This window comes from Pseudorca crassidens, chromosome 3 (assembly GCF_039906515.1).
Source record: "Pseudorca crassidens isolate mPseCra1 chromosome 3, mPseCra1.hap1, whole genome shotgun sequence".
In the NCBI taxonomy this organism is placed as follows: Eukaryota; Metazoa; Chordata; class Mammalia; order Artiodactyla; family Delphinidae; genus Pseudorca; species Pseudorca crassidens.
Genome location: NC_090298.1, coordinates 163,008,912 through 163,021,161, shown reverse-complemented (window position 1 = coordinate 163,021,161; position 12,250 = coordinate 163,008,912). Strand labels below are relative to the sequence as shown.

At 52.6% G+C, this 12,250-nt stretch overlaps 1 protein-coding gene across 1 annotated transcript in view; it reads right to left on the bottom strand.

Annotated features, from left to right (window-relative positions):
* Positions 1-12,250, bottom strand: part of NFIX (nuclear factor I X) — a 98,189-nt gene that overhangs the window by 72,503 nt on the left and 13,436 nt on the right. The window lies entirely within an intron of this gene.

The following is a 12,250-nucleotide window of genomic DNA, read 5'->3' as shown; positions in this document are numbered from 1 at the left end:
GGCTGAGGAAGACACAGAATTTTTTTTTTTTTTAAGCCAGAAAAATAAATAAATAAAGGCCTGACTCCGGGCAGGCTGTCGGGCGGGAGGGAGCCCCAGAAGGCCTTGGGGAAAGCAGCTGCGCCTTCTTCTCTGTGTTTTGGTTTCAGTCTCTTTCTCTAAGGCCTGCACACTCTTTTTCTGGTTCTATTTCTTTTTTTGTTTATGGGACGCACAGGGGCGAGTGGAAGTTTTCCTCCCTGGCCATACACACAAGCCTGCCTGCCGTGCTATGAATAGAAAGAGAAGAAGAAAGAGAGCTCGGAAAGTGTCGATGCCAACAGCACTTCCAGGGCAGGGACCTGGCGCCCAGGGTGTAGCCACCCTTTCCCCCGGTCTGGCTGCTGCTCACAGGAGCACTCCCAGACGAGGGAGGCAGGCCCCCCCAGCACCTCACAGCCTCCCTCTCCCCAGCCCCCAGCAAGCTCAGTGCCTCCCTCGGCGGCGGCCCACACCCAGCCACGCACGCTCCATTAGCAGTGAAGAGGGATGCCAACGCAATGCAGCTCTGCTCGAGAAACTGCAACAGTTTATTAAAATAGCCTCCTGTCACAGCACTCCACTGACAAGCACTACACGCAGCCACAAACACAACAGCCAACCCCGGGAGGAAGTGACAAAGGCACGGAGATGGACACTACTTCCAAACACAGGGTCCTGCCTGTGCACGACCACCACCACCACCACCACCACCACCTCCTGAACTCTTGATTCTTTGCTTTCTCCAGCTCTGCCCTCTCCACTTGGTCTGTGTTTAGTGTTTCTTGGTTGGAGGAGAGGGAACACTCACCTACCTGTGCCCCGTTCAATTCAGACTAAAGGGCCCAAACCATACGGAGGAAGGTGCAAGAGCGTGAAATAAGAGCCCTAAAGGAAAGGAAGAGAGCTAATAAAGGAAACAAGAAAGCAGGAAAGAGCTCTATCAGGAAACGTGAGACAACCTTGGGGAAACCGAGTCACCAGGAAGAGCTCCCCAGGGGAACCCCTGCTCTGGACCTTCCACCCAGACAGGAAAGGTGAACATGGGGGAGAGAAGCCAGGAGTGTGGAAGCCTCCACTGGGTCCTCTCCGGTAGGGGCCCTTGAGCAGCCATGCTTTAGGCCTTTGAGAAGCAGTAAGGAGGGGACAGTTATTAAAGAAATGGAAGAGCAGAGGAGGACATGAACACAGGCAGGGAGAGACTGATCCTACTCAGAACCCAGTCCCTATAGCTGCCCCGTCCCCAGGTGGGGCTCAGCCCTCAGCTGGCAACAGAAAGGTCACTGCTCACTCTCGCCCCTTTCTTCCCCATCTGAAACCCTGTGCTCGGTGGCCTTTACGCTCAGCGGAAAGGTTCGAGGAAGAGGGCCCGGGGTGTGCCCAAACAAAACATGCAGCCCTGGGCTGGCGCGGGACCCAGACAACAGGAACAGTGCCGCTCAGCACCTGGGACCCCAGTCCAGGCCCTGACTGGCCTGACTGGCCGAGAGAAACAGTTAGAGGCGAGAGAGCAAGAGGCAGGTGTCATTGCAAGACAGGCCTCTTAGGGTGGTGTTCAATAATTAACATCACGTTAATAACCAACTTGGGTCCAATTAGTCAAGGATATTAGCTGAGTAACATAAGGTACCAAACCCTGTCTCTCTCCACCTTGAGAGAAGCAATGTTACTTTCTAAAGATGAGACGAAACAAACAAAAAAATGTAATAAAGATGAGATGGTAGAAACTACAAGTGAGTTTATATTTGGCACGGGGGTGTGTTTTTCTGGTATTTTGATTCATACTAAATATTAGACACCAAACAGAAAACGGCCAGCGTGAGCCTCCTAGAGAAGTCTACCATGTTCCATCTCACAGACCACCATGCCGGGTGCTAAACATGGGTCGATTCTGAATCCGGTGGTGCAACTGGGTAGGTGGCAAGGGAGATGGTGGATGCAAGGATCCACTTGTAAGTTAGGGAAACAGGACAAGATCCATGATTCACTCCTGGATGAAGGGAGAGGTCAAAGGTCGATGGAGTGGTGGAGAGACTGCACATAAAAGTGGCCCAGGAGGACCAATGGAGTGTCTCCATGGAGCCGCAGGGACCCACTGCACCCCCTCAATTCTCCCTTAACAGGAAGAGCAACAGGCACTTCCCAGGGGAGGAACAGGGAAGGAGAACAATCATCAATTGTCCTTCACCTGCCAGTGGCCTGTAACCTTGAAGGTGGGCTGAGAGGATTCCCAGGCAGCGCTCTCCCCTCACCCTGCTCCCGCAGAGGCATCTGGCTCTCGGGGCGGGGAGGCCTGCCTGGGTGAGCAGCCAGGGTATTTCTAATGACTGGGTCTCTCTCCCTCCTGTGGGGCACACAGAGAAGAATCGCTCAGGTTCCAATAGAAACACTTGGCGAACCCGACCCCTACAGCCCCCTCCTCCTGAATGCCACTGATGGCGGCTTTCGGTCCTGGACACGCCCCTCAGAAACCCCAGACAAAAGGGGACTGTCCCCCTTTTGTTAAGAGAGTAGAGGCTCCTGTTGGAAGGTTACCTGTCCCAGTCTCGGTCTTGGCTAGGAACTCAGATACTCTGCACCCTGCACCCCGATCAGAGCCAAGGCAAAAAAAAATAAACCTCTGAGGATTCAAGGCTTCTCCAGGGCTGAGCCACCTGAAAATGTAAGGGCTCAGGGGATGGAGGGAGCAAGGGGACAGGCAAGCCTTGGAGGAGAAGGAGAGGGGAGGGGAGAAAGGGAATGAGAGAAAAAACGGAGGGGTAAGGAAGCCAGTGATGCTGGTGACAGTAGTGAGCAAAAAAGAAAAAGACAACAAAGAGGAAAAATTAAGGAAAAGCAGGGAAATTTGAGGGGAAAGGTATTTTCCCTCATTTAACAGAAAAATCCCAGAAGCCAGAGATTCGACTTTTAAAATTCACATGGGCTTGTAGTTTGTGGAGAGGAATTTTTCTGCCTTTGTGAGAGAAAGACCTCTCTCATTACTGTCACGTATATAGAATTTGATTTTTTTTTTAAAACAACAACAGTTTTCACTGAAACATTTCTGAAATACCCATGCTGGTTTCAGCCATCACTAGGAAAAATGTGCCTCCAAAAGAAAAAGAATGAGCAGGCCGTAGGAAGAGGAGGAACAGGGGGAGGGGGAAAGAAGGAGAGAAGGAAGCCCAATCCTGAGAGAGCAAGACAAGCTGGGCCCAAAACTGCAAAGAGAGAGAAGGACAGAGATGGAGGGAAAGAAGACGCAGCTGAAAAGGGAAAATGAGCAAGGAGAAAAGATAAGGACTCTAGGACAGGGGGAAGAAGAAGAAGAATGAGAAAGAGAAGCAGAAGGGGAAGAAAAGAAAAGAAAAACTAGCTAAAGTGACTGCTTCTAGCTTGAGAAAGTTAAATGTGTCGTTTTCCAAAAATCCACAAAAGAAATGAGGCCTTCTGGATTATTTAAGGGAAAACAGGGAAATGTGTACAGAATCTCACTCATATACACAGTATTCAAAAATATTCAAGGAAACAAAATAATTTTCCCAGCCCGAGACAGGTTTTGCAACTGGCCTATACCTGCCAATAGTAAAACATCTAGAAGCACAAGAAGTTATATCTTTAAAAACAGGGCCACTATTTGGAGGTCACTTTATCTTTAAAAAAAAAAAAATCCTATTTGTCCACATCCTGCTTGCTTTAAGGCTCAGATTTATTCTTTCAGACCCTGGACACATGCTAGTTTTATATATGTCCGTGTTAATTTGGATAACTGTACACAGTGCAAATAACTGACAAAAACCTACATAGGAATTACCAGATATATCAGGATCCATTTTACTACTGCATATCTGCAGCCTGGGTGAAAAAAGATGCAGGAAATTTTAAAAGGCCACAAATAGAGCCCTGATTAGCCTGTCCAATTCCCGGGATTTTATAATTCAGCGTTGGCCTGAACCGAAAAGAAGCCAACTTCGTACCCCTGAGATCTTCCATCTTGTCCCAAAGAAGAAGGGATACAAGAAGCAATGGCCCGACTCCCGGACAGAAATGGAAAGAGAACCCGTAGGCAGCAAAAGGAAGGGGCCGGCTGCTTATCTGAGAGGTGGGTGGGGCCTCCCCTCTCTGGGTGGTGGGGGGGGGCGGGCAGGCAGGAAGGGGCTCTGCAGCCACAGTAAAATCATCCAAGAGTCTGGAACCGCCAAGCATGGAAACCAGAATATGCACATTGCGAGGAGGCTCGGAGAATTTGGACAAAGCGGGTTTTTGGCTGACTTGGGCCTGTTTTTCTCTGCCCAGGAATGGCGGACCGGACGGGGGTTTTCTAGCATCCTCAGCTTGCTGAATGGATTTGCCCTGCACCCCTTGCTGGGTCTAGGATGAGGCCTGCCTCAGAACCAGGCTGCACACTCCTATAAACCAACACCCACCCCCTTCCCTTCCTTTTCTCCTCCTGACTACAAACCGGGAGCGGTGGCCTGGGATCGGGCCAACAGGCAGCCTCATTCTGGCTCCGAACACTACCCTGCTCCAGGCACATCTCCCCTCTCCCTCCTGGCACTGAATAAAATCGGGCAGGAATAGAGGTATTGGGGGAAGACGATCTATTCTCTCTAGTGCAACTGGAAATTGTTTACTTTCATCCTCTACAGAGTATGGGAAACAAAACCCTAGTCTTTAATTCACTATTTTGCTTGAAACTTTCTTGTGTCACCAAATAGAAGTAAAAGCCGGGAAAGTCAGAGCCCGGTCGTCCATTCAGGGAGCTCTGTGAGGACGGGACCCTCCGAAGGTCAGAATGAACCAACGCACAGGACAGATGACAGTCAAGGGCTTCAAGGGGCAAGGGCAGTGCAAAGCCTGAGCCTCACCCACCAGGTCGGTCTGGAAAGTGTCACTCCATCGTGGTCAAGGGTCCGGGAAGAAGGAAGAACCCCACAAGCCAACTTCACAACTTTCTCTAAAGAAAAACTGACAAAACGCATGGTAAGGGGAGACTAGCAGGTGAAGATGAGGTCTGTGCCCAGCGCATTGAGAAAATATCTGGAGGGCAAGAGAGGAGGCCAGAGCAAACAACAAAATGTTGAAAACTCTCGCCCAAGGCCCGGCTGCCAACTACTGACCCCAGAAAATGCTTGGGGATCCTCCAGGGAAGATGGTCCTCTCCCCTCTCCCCACCACTCGCCCTGCACTTTGGAGACAATTCCTGTGGCCTTCCCAAGTCCTCTTCATGAGCTCCAAGAGTTCCGTCAGGATGTTTTGACACCCCCTTGCTTTGCCAGGTCTATTCCCCCTGCCACAGGAGAGAAGGGCCAGGGCAAGAGGAGAGTTTCTCTGAGCTCCGGGTGCCCTCTGCCTGGTCTGCACTCCCCTAGACCCAGAGAGAACCTCTTTCTTGCAGTTGCTGTGGCAACAGGCAGTGCCCAGAGCCTGGGGCAGAGAGCCGGTGGCCAGGATGGGAAGAGCCCGAGGTTTTCACTGCTCGAGGGCTCAGGGGAGCTGGATGGGCCCTGTCCAAGCAAGCGGCTTCCCCCAAATGTACAGTTTTAGGAGTTGGAAGGAAGACATTTTTCAATCCCTCAAAATGTATTGTTCTCCCCAACTATTTTATTATCAGGATCATTGCCAAGGAAACCCGAGAATCCTTATCCCCCCGGTGTCTAGCCCCTTCAGAGGCTGGCACCAGGGTGCCCAGAGCTTAGGACCATGCCCACCCCTCGGCCACAATCCGTCCCTCACTGGCTCCCTTTCTTTCTTACCCTCTCTCCCCCTCTGTGTCCTCCAGCTCCAACACAAACTGTTTGCATGGGAAGTCTCCCTCTATGACCCGATTCAGCACACACAAGAGAAAACTGTGGGCGACAGACCCAACGTCCTAACGAACTTGAGTTAATTAATGCTAAGGAAGAAAAGAGGCGCCCTCGCTCTGTTGAATCACGGTTCACTAGCCCTTTCAGTTTGCTGTGGGTGGAGGAAAAAAAAAAAGAGGCTTTTTGGTTCAAATATTTTTGGGGGGCGAAGGGAAAACAAAAACACCGCAGAAGGGCCGTGGAGGGCGAAGCTGTCAGTACCTGCCCAAAGGAGCAGAGGCAAGAGCGGCCAAGCGTTCTCCCTCAAGCTTCTGGCCTGAATGGTGCTGGAAAGGCCAAGAAGGGGAAAGAAAAGGAAGGGGATTATCAACTGATTGCGGGCCTGTTCAAATAAATCGCTCCAAAAAATTATACTGTCAGACTGTAAGATACATACATATACATACACATTTTTTTTAAAAGCCCAAACCCAACAATTTGATTTCGTCAGAGCCGTGAAAATGTTTTAACAGTGCAGAAAACCGAAGTACGAATGGCACAAGTACAAAAAATTTAAGTGTGCAGAAAAAAAAGAAGAGGTGGTAATGGGGAGGGGGAGAACAGCTGCAATTTTGCTTTCCAGATGTTGAGAGCAAAATGTAATTGGCATGTAACTTCTTCCTTACCAATTTCTATCCTTTGGTCCTGAGATGTTAAAATCCTACAGCTAAACCTAAGTCTGCAGGTGGTTTCCAGGCACTCCGCACATGTGGAGGAAGGAAGCCTCATGGGCCACATGCCTGAGAGGTTTTTTATCAGCCCACTAATTTTTACAAGCCCTCCCACCATTCCTTAGTGGAGAGGCCTGAGCAAAGCAGGCTGGAGAACTTTCTTATTTAAATAATAATAATGATTATTATTATTTTGTAACCCTCGGCCTTTACTTTTGAGGCTGTGCCTTCCTTTTTAAAAAATAAACTTTTTAACTGAAGTGTGGCACACAGAAAGAAGGCACACAGTTCTAAGTCTTCCACTCGATACATTTTCACAAAGTGAACACACCTGTGTACCTCCACCCAGATTAAGAAATAGAACATTTTCAGCACTGCTCAAGGCGCCTTGAGTGTTTCAACTACAGAGTCCTCATAATTCATATGCCTTAGAAATAGCTCCTGCCCGCACCAGCAGCCTCAAAATTGAGCACCTATGTATACACGCACGTTACAGAGCCAAGTGCACTACTCATGTGACCACAAAAATTCATAGTGAAAAGAAGCCGCTTGAATCCTCACTGCTGCAGACGGGTTTCTGCGCCTCTGTCTGTCTGTCCGTCTCTCTCTGTGCTTGCCCAACTCTGATCCCATCAACAGGGCAACCAACTATGCAGCGGGGTTAGTGGACAAGCAGGGCAAGTGTGGGAGACAAACTGGGCCCACCGAGCTGAAAGCTGACTGACGGGAGTAAGCAGGCAGGGACTGGGGGGCCCTGATATTAGGTGGTCATGAGGGAAAAGTGGCTCTGCAGAGGCAGGGGTTCCTGAAGAGTGAATGAGCACGCAACAGGACAGGCTCCCCTCGTCCCTGTCCAAAAGAGCCTTGCAGGGAGAGGAAGGGAGTAGCAGTGGCAGAAGGGGGCCTAGAGAGTGAGGGGGTCCTGGGGTGGAGCTGCCGCGGGAAGGGAGGCCCAACTCTGCTGCATCTGCCTCCCTCTTTCCCTGGCTCCAGCCCCAGCTGGCTCCCCCCTCACTTTCACTCGCACTAAATTTACTTTAAAATTTTAAAATTAAATTTTAAAAAAAGCAGGAAAGAGAAAGCACTGAAGGCAAAATACCTCCCACAATATCTTTCCAAGGGGAGAAAAAAGTTTCTGCTTATGTAAAAAAAAAAAAAAAATGCAAGGGATCGCTGAAAAGTCTAAGCACCGAATAACAAGGTAAATAAAACAGGAACCCTTTTAATTAAAAACACCTGAAGCAAATAAATAACTCCCTTTGCAATGCGAAGCCACTGCTCAGCCACTGGTGCCTGGGGCACAAGCCCCTACCCCCAATTTCTTGCCCTCTTTCCCCTTTCTTTTCTCACAGGAGCTGCGTCTTCCCCAAGCACCACCAAAGCCTCTTTTTCCTTCAAGCCCGTCCACCCCACACCTGGGGGAATGACCAGGACAGTGGCTCAGCCTCCCACCAGCCTGAAGCAAACCTCTGCAGCCCTGATGAAATGTTTCTTCTTCTGTTCCTACATCTCCCTAGGCTGTGCCCACCACTGGCCCTGGACCCTGCTCTCCTGCCCCAAATCTAGGCCCTGTGGGTAGTGGCACCATCCTGGGGCTGGATGCCAGCCCCAGCCCAAGTAGACAGCTCTCTCCCCTACCAAGGGCACGGGGCTGCCAGGGCAGGCTCTCGAGGACCGAATTTTCTCTTCCTATTGCATATGAGGCTGGGAAGAAAGAACTGTTCGGCTTAATTTAAAATATGACAAGGGATCTGAGCTCTCTGAGGCTTCAATCTTTAGAAATACTGGATTACTTGATCCTTTTTTTTGGCGGGGGGGCGTGCAGGGTAGGCGGCGAGACTGTGCATCTGAGACCCCACACCCGCCAGCCACCGGGTTTGACTCTCCCACCAGCCGGCCGCCAGGGAAACGCGCCCTCGGCTGGCACGGGGGTACCAGAGCCCGGCTCCTTTCTTCCTTTCTTTTTTAAATCGCTCTAGCGAAAACCAGGCAGTGGGTCAGGGCCCAGAGGCAGGGGAGGGAAGAAGAGAGGGTTGTCTCTGAAAGAGGGGGGAAAAAAGGAAAGCGAGCCTCCAACTCCGGGAGAAGAACGGCCGCCGCGGCAAGTTTCCCGGCTTGTGCCAGTTTGGGGATTTGCGAATCAAACCGGAGCGGAGGGAAGGCGATTGAGAAATAAAGCCCGCATTAAAACTAACTAGCTTTGCCTAAAAGTGCGCTTTCCACCCTTAAATAAGACAATACCGAGGGGAGAGGAGAGACGAATTATTTCTCACTCTTTAATTATTCCAATGCTTAGCATTATTAAAAAAAAAAACCGCACACATTAGCCAATGATATATTCTAACCCTCAACAAAGCTGGTATTTTTCTCTGATTACAGACTTTGCGGTGGCAAACCCGGGCTCCGACGACAGAGGCAGTGCAGAAGCGCGCTCCTAAATGAGACACAATTTTATTAAAATCATAATAATTCCTCGTATTTCTATAGCGCCTTTTCACGGGCAGAGATCCCAGGTGCCCCATGCCGGTTCTACCAGGGAACCGGCGACCAAAAGCTCAGTCGCCAAGCAGGCGAGGCTCGAGCTCCACGGACAGCCGACATGTATTTCTTCCTTTCTCTTTTTTTAAATGCCTGTTTCCATTAAACAGCCTCTGTCTCACGTTAAGAAAAAAAAAAAAAGTACAAAAACTCCCTACAATTTTTAAAATAATTTTTTTAAAGAAGAGGGAAAAGATGACCTGAAAAATAAAAGGGGGGGGGGGAAAAGGGGAGCTAAATGTGGTCTGGGAGCCTGAGGGGAGTGGATGCGACTGGGATGGGGCGCCTCCCATCCCATCGAGGGTGCCGAGCGCCGTGTCAACCGCTGCCCCGGGTCACCTCCCCAGTCGCAGCTGGAGCGGGCTGAGTCATCCGCACGTGGAAAAGGAAAAGGACCTAACACCATCAAAGCGCCCTTAAGTAATTCGGGCGATGAGAAGTCGGGTTTATGACTGGCTTCCGAGGGGCAGATCGGGAGGCCCCTGAGTGCTTTCTCTGAACGCCCGGGGGCTGCTCGAGCTCCGGGGGTAGACTGGGGGGGACGCCTTCCGGACACTAGCTTCCCTCTCGAACAGGTTAAGTCGGATCCACTCGGCGCACACGTTCTTTTTCCACTTTTCCATCCTCTCCCCCGGCCTGCCCAGAAGTGCTGCAAAATGGCTGGAAGCAATGGGTGGAGAGGCCTTAGCGCCCCAAATTCAAGAAGTCAGCGCCGAGGGAAGGCGGTGTCGATCAGAGGATATCTGAGGGGGAAATTTTTTATAAAGGTTCTTAGAAGCTGCGCAACTCCCGCGGCCTGAGGGCGGAAAAGAGGGAAAGGGAAAGCGCATTTTCTAACACTTAGTCACATTTCTTCCCTGTGCTCGCTGGAGGTCAAACGCCCCCAAACCCAGCCAACCCTTGAAACACACAAAATGCTCCCCTGGTAAATTTCCCCGCCCTTATTCACACACAAAAAAAGAGGCGACTTGCGGAGAAATGGGGAGGCTCTTCCGAGGCTAGGGGTCTGGAGGCTGAGACGCGTACGAGGGATTCTCTCCGTAAGGACGCCCCAAAGTTGCCCTCAAGATTCTGGGGCAGTTAAGCTCAAAAAGTCCCTCAAGCAACCAAAGAACAGGAATCATTAACATCGCATTCTCCCCAAAGCCCTCTCGTTATCCCCTGTCGGGTATCAAGATGGCACAGGAGGAGGGACAATGAGGAAACGGCGGCCCGGAACCTCACGTCGCACGCCTGGTGAAGGGACCGAACCCGCCTCGAGGCCAAAACGCCGCCATTTGAGCCCCTTCTGGCGCAGGCCTCTGGTGCTGCAAATGGCGAATGTCCCAGAACGCGAACCAGGCCGGCCCTCGACGCCCGCACCGGGTTACTTTCTGCGGGGTCGCGGGGAGGGGTTGGGCCGCAACGGGGCTAGAGGGAGCCGCGCCTGCGCAGTGCGGGGTCCGAAAGACCGCCACAGACCCCCTCGGGGTCTAGTTGGCATCATTCTGGTGCTTCTGGCTGCGAACGCAAACGGCCCTAGGCCTCGCCTGTCGCCGCTTTTCCTTCACACCCATTCCCGGTTTCCCCTCACCTGCCCACGGGGGCAGTGGTCCTCACTCCTCATTCAACGCCTGGAGCCGTTCCGCCTGCCGAGCGACACAACCTTGTGCCACAGGCGCTTTCCACATCCGGGGCTTCAACGCACCACTTCCCGCCTTTTCGCCTCGGCGCACGCGCACGCCCGACTTTAAGCGCTGGCCCTCAAACGCCCTCGGGTCCCGGCCGTCCGCACCTTGGAGGGCTATGCTGTCCCCTTCTACCCTGTGGTGCGCGTTGCAGGTGACAACGACAGTCAGCACCCAAGTTCCGCGCGTGGAAAACAGCCAGCCCTCCCCTTGCCTGAGCCCAGGGGAGGCCTCGCCACGACCCTCACCCACCTATGTTGCCCCCCAAGCCAAGAGTGAGCCAATTGCAGCGGGTCGGGGAAATGTCACGCACTTAAAGAATACCCGGGAGGTGACAATGAAAGGAGTCGCAGGAGGCGGGAGCCTGGCGAGGGGCATACGCTGGGGCTAGCACACGGGCACCGGGCACCCGCTGCACGGCTCTGCCGGAATTTCCACAAACACACGCGGACTGGGGGGCTTCAGGGCGACGTGGGGGACGGTCTGGATCCTCCCCTCGGGGCGCTCTGGAGAAGGCACGGAAGTTGATCTTTCTTCGGCGGGCGGGGGCATCCGGAGCGCTTTAGTTGGGCAGTGGGGCCGTCTAGGGAGTCTTGGGACGCCCTCCCCCCACCTCCGTTCAGCGAGGCGCTTCTATTTTAAGACATCTCCCATCCCTCCAAAACCCACCCACACTCGCTCCTGAGGTCCACGGTGCTCACAGGGAACCCGCCTCCAAGCCCCGGGCGCACCTGAGGGAAAGTCCAGGAGGGCTGGTAGCGCGCGGCCTGAGCTGCCAAGCTGGACTCAGGGGGACAAATGGAAGTTTCGCCCGAGAAGTGGGGGGGGGGCATTAAATGGCCTCTTTGTGGAGAGGAATTGCAGGCCGTCACTCAGGATTAATTTAAGCAGCAACAGCAAACACACCAAAAAGCAATGTCTGGCCACCAGCACCCACCCCCGCGATTGTGTTTCGGGGAGGGCTTGGGGATTCGGTGATGTAGCTCGGCCTTTCGTGGGAAGGGGGTCCCTAGCCTTTAAGAACGAGGGGCGTCCACAGTGGGGAGGGGGGAGGCTGCTCCTGCCTCGCCCCACGTCCCTGCTTGGAGAAATGGGGTTTTTTGCAGGTTTGGGAAGAAGCCGAATAGGGATGGTAAAACCCAAGTATAAACGTGGAGCGGGAATGGGGGGAGGTTCTTACATATAAGAAATGTATATAAAGGTACACATTTCCAATATAAATATAGCACATGCAGGGGCGCCACTGGGCAACAGTTCTGGGGCGTCTCACCTGCGCCCCAGGACATTTGGGGAGGCGGGTGTTCTAAGACAGATGGGGGCGGTGGGAATTAGGCCTCCGATTCCCAGTCCCCTCCCCCAAAACCTGAATGCGGTTTTGCAGCCAGGTGCCCTGGGCGGCCTGGCAGGTGTGCCGTTCACGTGAAATACACGCGTGTGCAGACTGGGGAGGTGTGTGCCCGCGTGGGCCTGGAGCCACGTGCGTGGGCACCGGCAGTTCCTGCAGGCTCACCTAAGCCCGGGACCCCCGTGG